This window comes from Parasteatoda tepidariorum, chromosome 7, assembly GCF_982258835.1.
Source record: "Parasteatoda tepidariorum strain Cologne lab strain chromosome 7, Ptep-v5.0, whole genome shotgun sequence".
In the NCBI taxonomy this organism is placed as follows: Eukaryota; Metazoa; Arthropoda; class Arachnida; order Araneae; family Theridiidae; genus Parasteatoda; species Parasteatoda tepidariorum.
This window is the reverse complement of record NC_141761.1, coordinates 78,992,715-79,003,987: the sequence shown is the minus strand read 5'-3', so window position 1 is coordinate 79,003,987 and position 11,273 is coordinate 78,992,715.

The following is an 11,273-nucleotide window of genomic DNA, read 5'->3' as shown; positions in this document are numbered from 1 at the left end:
CACAGGATGTGCAAAACAGATTTGGTTGGAGTGATCCGTAGGAGGAACGCGTGTAAGCTTTTCCATTGTCCCCCACAAGTTTTCGATGAAAGTAGGCTCTTCTCTGGGTTTGTGGAAGGTTTGAAAAATTGGCTGTGTAGGCGTAAACCATTTCAGAACAGAAACCTTTCAAGTCATCTTTTGAATGCTGATCTGATCCTAGGAGAGCGATAGGAAGAGTCACGTTTCATCAAAGTTTGTTACGGCACATAATATCTTGCTTTAAGGTTCTATGCAGGCATTTGATCATATCATTCGCCATAGCCTGATATGGTGCGGTACGGATTCTTTTTATTTCTAGTATGGAAGATAGATTGACAAGCAATTTTGACATGAATTGTTGGTCTTGATTGCTTGTACTCCAGCTGGCTACAGCTGGAGTATATTATAACTACAGCTGGTACTCCAAATTAGGCTATCTAGTCAGTAACGAAACATTTTGCAACAGTTTCAGCCGATATGTCAGGGATGGGTATGACTTCAGGCCATCGAGTATAGCGATCAATGCATGTTAGCAAGTAATGATAGCCTTCTGAAGATGGGAGAGGTCCAACCAAATCAATATGGATGTGCTCGAACAGATGATCAGGCAACTTCAAGATATGCAAAGGGCTATTAAGTATGTCTTTGAACCTTCGACTTTTGACAGTTGATGCAAGAACATGTTCAGTGCGCAACATCTCGGTTTATTGACGGCTAGATAAATCTTTGCTTTATCAATACTCTAGTCCATTGATACCTAGATATGAAAGACTATGCAAACTGTCAAAAATAATCTTTCAATAATTGACCGGCACATATAGTAGTACTAGGTTGTTTCACTCGTCACTGTAGAGGAAAACATTCGACTGAACTTGCATTTTCTGAAGTAGAGTTGGGCAAAACGAATCATCTAAAGTGATTCGAATCAATAGAATTGTTTTTATTGAAATAGATTTGTTGTTGTAATTCATTTACGTCGCAATAGAGCTGCGCTATGTGCACGAAGTCGAGCACTTTACGGTAGAACAGTTTAACGAGGACCAATACCGCACACCCTCGGTCCCTACGCAGACTGATCCAAGTGGTCACCCACCCGCACTCTGACCGCAGCCAGTGATGCTTGACTTCGGTGATCTGCTGGGAACCGTGTCTTAACAATCAGTCCACTGCGGGACCGAAATAGATTTAAATTATAATGAATAATTACTTCTTGAATTTAAATAAGTTCTGTTTCACAGTGATGCTATGCCATATACAGTTGAAAATTTCTTGTAAAACCTAAGAGATTTTTACGCATTCATTATTAGGACTTAAAATTTTTCGATTAAAGAATTCGATGAATTCAGAAAAAAATTTAAATATTTCTTTTGTAGTTTCTTAAAATTTACCATAATTAAAAGTCTTTATAGCAATTAGCAACATATGCAATATACTCGTAATTATACGAAAGATCTAAGTATATTTATCAACTTGAAAGAATTCATTAATGAGAAAGAATAATAAATTTTTTTCTATCGACATTAGTTAAAAGAAAAATAGTGATAAATAAGTAAACTTTTTTCGAATTTTTTTGCAATTTAGAATTTTTTTAAGTATTTGATTCGAATCACGTGGTTCACAATTAAGTCATGTTATTTGAATCTGTGTATCCAACTGACTAGATTCGAAATGAGATCCGAATCACCGGATTCGAATAGTGATCCTAATCGTATGATTCGAATCAGTGATGTGAATCACTTCATAAGAATCAGTTATTCGATTCATTTGATTTGAATCGTTTAAATCGAATCATTGATCCAAATTGCATGATTCGAATCACTGATCTGAATCACTTGATCCAAATCACATGTTTCGAATCAGTGATTTGAAACACTTGATCTGAATCACCTGATTCAAATAATGATCAAAATCGCGTAACTCGAATCACTGATATGAATTACTTGATTCGAATATTGAACCAAATCGCAAGATTCGAATCGGAATCTTATAAGCAATCGGAATCTTATGATTTAAATCTGTAATCGGAATCACATGATTCGAATCTGTTATTCAAATTAGATTGGAACCATGTGATTTGGAGAAATGATTCGAATCAAGTGATTCAGATCAGTGATTGGAATCAATTGATTTGGATCACTTTTCGAATTAAGTGATTCAGATCAATGATTCGAATCATGTCATTTGGATCACTTTTCGAATTAAGTGATTCAGATCAGGGATTCGAATCATGTCATTTGGATCAATGATTCAAATAACTTTCTTTGGAAGTGATTCAGATCACTGATTCGAATCATGCTATTCGGATTTACAGTTTTTAAACTTCCAATTTGAGTTTTATAAATTTTGTTTCAACATCCATCAAAAATAACATCTCACTTGTCCAGGGAGTAATATTTAAGTTTTTCTCTCATTCCTATATGCGAGTCCCAAGGTGTCTGTCATAATTTTTTCTTATTCTTCAAAGCATAAGGGGGTCCCGCAGTGGACTGATCGTTAAGACACGTTTCCCAGCAGATCATCGAAGTCAAGCATCACTGGCTGCGGTCAGTGTGCGGGTGGGTGACCACTTGGATCAGTCTGCGTAGGGACCGAGGGTGTGCGGTATTGGTCCTCGTTAAACTGTGCTACCGTAAAGTGCTCGACTTCGCGCGCAGGTCGTCGGGCTACCGAAGCGGGGGAGCCATTCCCTCCGCAGAGGATCAAAATTGTAATGGCATGTCTTCGGATCATCCTCCGGGATGTTTCCCAGACCGTCGCCAATAGCCCATTGTGCAGCTCTAGTGCGACGTAAATTAACAACAACAATCAAAGCATAAGGGGAAAAAAATTATTCTGCTCACAACACTTAATCAACTAGTTTGCGCATGGGTCTAAGAATAGTGGTATTTAGGAAACCCACTATACCACTATTAATCAACTATATAGTATGATATGGAAAGAAATGATAACATAATTCATTTTTATACTCTCATTTTTTATTAGTCTACTCAATAACATAAGATTAAAATTATAACATGATTAATCATTTTTATATTATTATATTTTTATTAGTCTACTACGATTAAAAAAACGTGTCAAACCTTTTTTCTTATCAAAAAAGAATCAACAAATGGAGATTTACAATTCAATGGGGAGATATTCCTGGGATAAAAACCGGTCCAGATAGCCTGGCTGGTAGAGCCTTAGACCCATGTTCGAGAGGTCATGAGTTCGATCCCCACCAGCCGAAGACTCCCTGTGTACAAAATGGTGATCGGTGCTCGCTAAATCTGTTGAAGTCACAAAGTCCTCCAAGTTTTCATAACAAATCAATACCCCTGGAGGTACTGGATCAGAGATTGATCGAGCTCTGGTTTAGGTCAAGACTACGATTTGTGGATGGTGTGTGAATGTGTCCTCCCGGTAAAACGGGATGTGAAGTATGTATGTTGTCTCCGGATCATCATTGGGGGTGTTTCCCACTATCCCATTGTGCATCTCTAGTGTGACACAAATTAAAGTACTGTACTGTACCTAGGATATAAACGAAGTTTATTTAAAAATAATTTAGTTTTATGATAGTGATTTTTTATTTAATAATAGTGATTTAATAGTATTGAGCTTATTTACTAGAAATCTTTGAATACCGAGTCTTCAGTGTAAGAACTGTGATGAAATATCTCTCGAAATACGATTTTGATCAACCCAAAAAATTTTGTGAAGGAACACTTTATTATGGATTAACACCGAAATCCAGCTTTCATATATGAATTAAAGGGTGTAATTTAAACAATTAAAATTGGATAACCCTGCATCAAACTTTGACGCTTTTAACACCAGAAGAGAAATATTTTCACTTCCGAAAACAAAGTTGTCACTAGACGAGCTTTGAATATCAAGAAATGCTAAGTAGAATATCGCGAGTAGATTGTTTACAATCTGGAGGAAAATGGCAAACGTTTGTCGTAATTCTCAACTCTGGTATTGTCAACAGAATCAACAATCCGTCGTCGCTTGCTATGTATGTATGTTTTTTGTTGTGTAATAAGGATAATTATATTTGTAAATCTCTGAAAACTGGATTAACAGATTTTATAGCGTACCATTTCGATCCACTCTTATGTTCTCTTAAGCCTAGTTCGAATTCGTCTGCGTGTCTTTCTGCAATTATAAATGTCATTGTTATTGAGTAACAAAAATAGTGTAAAGAAACATTAGTGTAATGAAGCGCTAGATCCAAAAGTTGCATATGAGGTTTCACTAAACCACCTAAAAATCTGTTTGAAAATTATCAAAATTCTACTCAACTACAAAAAGTAGCGAGCTCATCAAATACTACCAACTCAGATTCTGTAATAACCATTAGAAAAATACTTTAGCTTATAAAGATTTCGCATAGCATATTGTATTATTGAGTATCAATATGATTTTTTTAGGTTGATAAGTATCTTTTCAGATATTTATCTTGTTAAAACATAGTTTTTCCTCATTTCTTAAAATTTATTACTCAATTTATAGAATACTGCTTTAAATAGTATTTGGCTTTCATCTTTTTGAAAGAAAGAAATCTCTCTGAAAGAATATTTTCTCAATATTGAAGTTTAAAAATGTAAAGTTAATTTACAAATTTGTACTCACTACGAGAATCAGTCAGATTGAATGCTAATTATTATTTTTAAGTGTTATATTTAATGTTTTTTTTAGATTAGTTATGATGATCTAGCATAAATGTTAAAGCAATTTTAATTATTACTTGTATGTGAGAATTTTCTCTTTTTCATGAAGTTGCCTCTTATTTTAACTATTACTAAAATGAAACTATCTTTTATCCTTATTAGCAGTAAAAATGACTTCAAGCATTAACTCACACGAAAATGCAATTTATTGTTTTTATTTTTATTGATTTTAAAATGTTACTTTCTTGAGTTATAACATTTAATGAAGGAAACATTCTGGGCTAATGAAATCTGTTTTTACTTTGTTCTTGCATTATTTTTTAAGTATTTTTTAAGACTTGCTAAAACATTGGTTTCGCAGTTGATGAGAAATTAAAAAAAATAGTGTTGAAAAAGAAGCTTTATCTGAATAATTTTGGTTTCATTAATTTTTTTACAAAAATTTCCTGTTTAAATGATTTTTTATATAAAAGTTTAATTAAGGTATTATACAATTTGTGCCGATTTCAAACTATATCGTATAAAAAAAGATTATACAAAATCCAAAATCAGATTCTACGTAGTCAATTATTGTCAGGACTTATAAGAATAAAATTTAACGAGGCTGACAACAGAAAAAAAATAATGAAATAGTAAAACATGCAAAGCAAATATCAAAAACCTCGCTTGTGAATTTTTTTTATTATCTTTAATTTGTTTTAAAATATAACGAGATTGACTTTTGGTCTGGAGAAATTGCAATTTGTTTTGGATGTACTTAATACCGCTTAATAAAATAATATATATTTTTTGATTGTCCATTTTTATTTCTCAATTGTTCTGAATCAATTTTGTAATTAAACCATTAATGATTCTGCTAGTTTAGTCGCAGACCGCTCGCCCGATAACCTGGCAATTATATTGTTTCAATTTCAGTAACTTTCCCTGGGCAGATTATGGAAAAAGTTAACCCTTTAAATGCTAGTGTATTCATAATATTTTAATAATGATACTTCCATAAACTTTTTATGAACTAACAATATTGTTTGAGCCGTGGTGGCTCAGGGCATTGTGCGTTCGCCTTCCAATGCGAATCCCAGCGATGGCAGGTCGATAGGAATTCCGCACACGACTCGCGTCGACCACAGTGTGGACGTAAAATTATTCTCAGTGGTAGACGAATCATCGGTTAGATTCCCTTTGCCGTCAGGCTAACCGTGTGAGGTTTTCGTGGTTTTTCTCTCTGTGAACCGCAAATTCGGGTTAGTTCCATCAAAACTTCCTCCACGAAGGTAAATTTTTCCCAATACTTGTTACAGGTGTTCCTTTGTTTTCTGGATTGAGTTCAAAATTACAAGGCTATGGAGTTGAACATTAATTAGTAGTCGTAAACCCGATTTTGGGTCTGCTGTTCAACGACGGTTATAAATTAAAATAACAATATTTTTTCACAGTGCAGATTTATGAAATTGCTTTTTTTTTTGTTTATTGTACAGCACGAAAAATAAAAAATGGACCTCCTGGAATAACTTTTGATCTAATGATTGGACTTCACGTTCTAAGACTCAATGTGAAAGAGCTCAAATATGCTAATTAAGTAGTGCAAATGATATTTTAATAATTGAATATTTCATTAGTCAACAGATTCATGATGAGAGGAAATGCAGCTTCTGTTAGTCCTAAAACTGGGGCACTAATAGGTGGAAGACTGTTTAGGCTTCGTCACCGGTTGGCAGTTAGCTGAGTAAACTGAAACGACCTTCACGGCTTAGATGGCCTTACCAGGAGAATACTCCTATGCCTTACTACACTGATCCATCCAGGGTTACTGGTGGTCTACTTTTCCCCAAGTTACACCAAACCAAGCTTCACCTGAACACAGATTCCACTGGTTGGAATTCATATGTGTGGGAAATTATTCATCTCCTTTTCTTGTTCTTGCATATGAATATTTGAATGTCAACGGATTCTTACATGATCTGACTCCCTCAGACCAAATGGGAGATAAGCAACAACAACAGATGATATTTTAAGCTACAAAATCAGACACCAAAACATACTTTCTCAGTATAAACATACTTTATTTTATTTCATAACCGTCGTTGAACAGCCGATCCAATTTTTAATGGGTTTACGAGTACTAATGTTCAAATCGGTAGCCTTGTAATTTTGAACCCAATCCAGAAGACAAGGGAACTCCTGTGTCGAGTATTGGGAGAAATTTGCCTTTCTGGAGGACTTTTTGATGGAGCTAACCCGCCACGAAAACCTCCCACGGTTAGCCTGACGGCAAGGGGACTCTAACCCATGATCCATCTACCATTGAGGATATCTCACGCATGGAGCTAGGAGTAAGTGGAGAAGACACTCCCATTAGCCCACTCCTTTCAAGGTGAAGCAACCGCGAGAGTTTTCCGCCATCTTACTTGCTGCGTCGTTGTGCGCTCATACATCTTTCTATTTCTAGTTAATCCATGCTTTTAAACGAAGCTTGGAGGGCGGTATTGAAGGGTTCTTAATTTGATTTAAAGTGTCGAGTTTAGTCTTTTAAGTTAAATAAGAGATCCATCCATCCAAGCTTTCTCCATTTTTTATTTAGCCGTTAGAATTTTCGTATTTCTAACTTTTAGAAAAAACATTTCAACTTGACAGAATTTTTTAAACAAATGGAATTCTTGGTAAAGTTAATATTAGGTCAAGTTCATTTAACAATCACTATGCACTTTTCAAAACAATTTCAAGAAGATAAAAAAGTTTATTATCTAGAAATTTAAAATTTATATTACTCTGATAGTTTTAATTCATAGGTCCATAAAGTCAGGTAACTAATTATTTTAAGAAAAGACAGGAAAAAAAAATATTAGGTAGTTATGAATGTGTTGCATCCATGGAGCTAACTCCAAGCTGAATATAGAAATAAATTGAATACCACAATATTTTTTTAATTTTATTTAAGCGACTTAAAACTCCTCATGCACCACAAAGTATAGCATGAGGCTTACAGTTGTAAGTAGAAAACACCACAATATTGAAAGATGTTTATTGTTAAAGAATGATTTCAGAAAGTGAAATACATAAATTTATACAAATTTCTCTTGCTAAAAATAAATCCATACATATGAAGATTTATACTTTGATAGTTTTATGAATACTTAAATAGGACATTTTTAATTGCATACAAAGTAAATCAATTTAAAGAAAAATATGTCAAAATGTTTATTAAAAAAAAGGAAAAATATGTTACAGATTAATAAAATATTATCACAGTATTCTAGTGATTATTTAAAAAAAAAAATTCTTAAACCAGAGCAAAGGCACATTGAAAAATCTAGAAACAGATCCTTAAATATATACATATATTTTGCTTATAAATTGAATATAGCTGTTTTCAAAATTATTAAATTTGAAAGAAAAAAAATTAGCTTAGGGATTAGAAAATTCTATGCATTAAAAAAAAACAATAATAATATATATATATATATATATATATATACATTGAGAGAGAAACATGTTCAATGCTTTCAATGAAGCTATGTACATTTAATGTATACAACAAAAAGCAACTAACAATTTTCTTAGAGGGGTGCATTGAACTTTATAAATCCAGAAAAAGATTCTTAAATGTAGAGAAAAACACATTTAATGTTTTCAATGAAGGTTCAACAAAAACATTTAGAAAAAAAAATACTTTAACTTGGAGAATTTTTAAAACAAAAGTAGATCTATTTCATTTTACAATCGCTATGTATTTATCAATACAACTTAAAAAATATAATTAAATTTATTAAGAATTGTAAAATTTCATATATATATATATATATATATATATATATTCTCTATAAATAGGAAATTGATTATTGCTAAATTTAAAATAAATCACTTTGATTTAAAAAAGGACTTTGTTTAGGGATTAGAAAACCCTACGCTTTAATAAAAATTATTATTATTTTTTTAGGGGAAATACATTAAATGAAGATATAGAACAGAAACTATCAATACCTTAACATTAAGCAAAAACTACATCACTATAAAGCTTAGAATAAATGTATATGTAATCATGGAGTACTTTATTATTATCTAATATTACATGCAATCACTTGTATATAATATTAGATTTTTAATAAATTTAAATTTTTTTTATCTATTTCATATTTGGAATGCAATGGGATACTTTCTGGTTTTAAAAAATATCAATTTTCAGATGAATAACTTCGACAGAAATAAATAAAACTACAGCTGAAATTCTTATAAAGTAACATAAAACCTTAAGATGCAAGAAGTCATAATTAAAATAATATAATTAAAATAATAAGAAGTCCAAGAAAAAATAATGAGACAAAGTAAGACTACTCGAATAACGAATAAAATAAAAATGATAATAACTGTCCGAACATACGACAATTCAAGCATAAACGAGCTACAACTGCCAATGTTTTGAAGTAAGTAAGATGGCCGACGGTTAATTTCGCGGTTAACATTGCCGAGCTTTCGGCTTCACGAATTTCTGCTAGTGTCTCCTCCATCTACTCCTAGCTCCATGATCTCACGTCAGCACTGTGGTCGGTGCAAGCCGGATGCGGAATTCGTATCGACTGGGATTCGAACCCGGTTCGCCTCATTGGAAGGCGGGTGCTCTATCCTCTGAGCCATCCCGCCTCGCTCCTAAAAGTTTGGGCAAAGGAGCGGTGCACAGTTTGGATCCTTTATTGCTAATTTTACTTTTTTTGCGTATTTAACCATATCTCGAGAGCTTTTTAAGCACATTTAAACTTTTTGCACACAATCATAAAATTCGTTTATCCAAAGATGCAAAATATAGCTTTTAGTATAGATTGATTATTTTCATGTTGCCCTGTTACGGTTGGGTATAGAATAAAAAAATGAAAAGTTGCAAAACAATGATAACAATTTTTAAAAAAATTAAAAAAATAAATGGCCGGGTGAAACATATATAGTGGTACATTTACGAAGTTTGGCTAATTTTACAACCCAGAAGAAATATTAATTTTTAAAAAAAGGTTCCAGAAGATAACAAATGTACTCTACAAAAACATACCTTCCTCTCCATAGAAGATATCCAGTCCTGGATCAGAGATGAGTTTACAAAGAAAATCTCCAACAATCTGTGGTTACCTTCTAGGAAATCCAGATGAATAAGTCACTAATAAAACAGTTATTTCAAACTAAAAACTCTTTATTTTGAGGATCCATATTCAACGGCAAAAATAGTGTCCAATACACAGTCTCGGGTGGAGAAGTGGGTGAAGGGTAATAAATTCAGGAACACGGAAATTTTGGATGAAACTGGCTTAGACGAGATCAAATTCAGATTGCATGTTGACGATCACTCTCCTCCATCTTAGAGATCAATTTTATCCATTAATCAATAAGTGAGAACCGGAACCCAAGGTGTTAGCAGCAATACCGACAGTAGAAGCACACTCCCGGATTTTGGGATTCTTGATAAGAAAGCATCCATCGCAAACAGTTTACTCAAAATTGAAGATAACGTTTATGTTTTTATGAATAAGATTTTTATGATCTGCTATCAAAAATTTGGAAATTTTATTGGAAGGCATATTGAAGCTACTATATTAGCAAAAAGGCAGTCAGTGGAATTTTTATATGGCCGAAGAAAAGGTTCATCTCATAAATGAGAAACTACACAAGAAAAATGGCGAAGGAGACGCCATCCTCACCTCCTAACGAGGACAGGATATCAAAAAAATAAAACACGCAACAGCGCGACGTGGAGTATGATACTCTCGAATTTCGAAAACAATCCTCATCTTTCGCGCGCTCTTTTTATAAGAAACAAAAACTTAATGGTTGAAGTTGTAGTACATGTTGTGCAAGTTAAAGTTAAATTATCTAAAAATTACGAGTTGAGACGAAAAATTGATTATACGTTAAAAGTTACGGTTGAGAAACACAACATACACGCGGAGATGAAAGATGCCGACAACCAGTGCGAATTCTCAGAAACGAAAAAGGGTGGAATGTTCTAGAAAGAAAGGGGCTCTGCAAGGAGCTGGTAAGGAATTTTAGGGGGAGAATGTCCAAATTGCGCTACCGCTTCAGGGGCTAAAGAAAGATGATGAAATAAAAAATGTATTACAAAATTATAAATCAAGTCAAAAGAATTAGTATTTTGATTAAAAAAAACAGGATATTTAGAAAATTAGGCTGTGACCTAATGTCACACATGTATTTATTTTTTATTGTTTATATTTTTATACTTTTTATTTTTTTTATATTTTTCATCATTATTTTAGTCGAAACATTCTTGAATTGGAGAGTATAGAGTTTTTCTTTAACATCCATTTAAAGAATTCAATTTTAAATATCAGAATACAAAGTTTGAGTAAAATAGGTCTAATAGTTCCTGAGAAATCGAATTTTAAAAATGCGACTTTTTCAAAATTCGGTTTCTCAGGAACTATTCGACCAATTTCATTCAAATTTTGCATTTTGCTGTTCAAAAGTGAATTCCTTAAAATGATGTAGAAAATTGTCTGCCCTAACAATTTAAAAGTTTTTCGACTGTTATTAAGTAAAATAATTAATATTTACTAAAATTTATTTGTTGTATGGATTTATCTTTAAATAAACGAATTC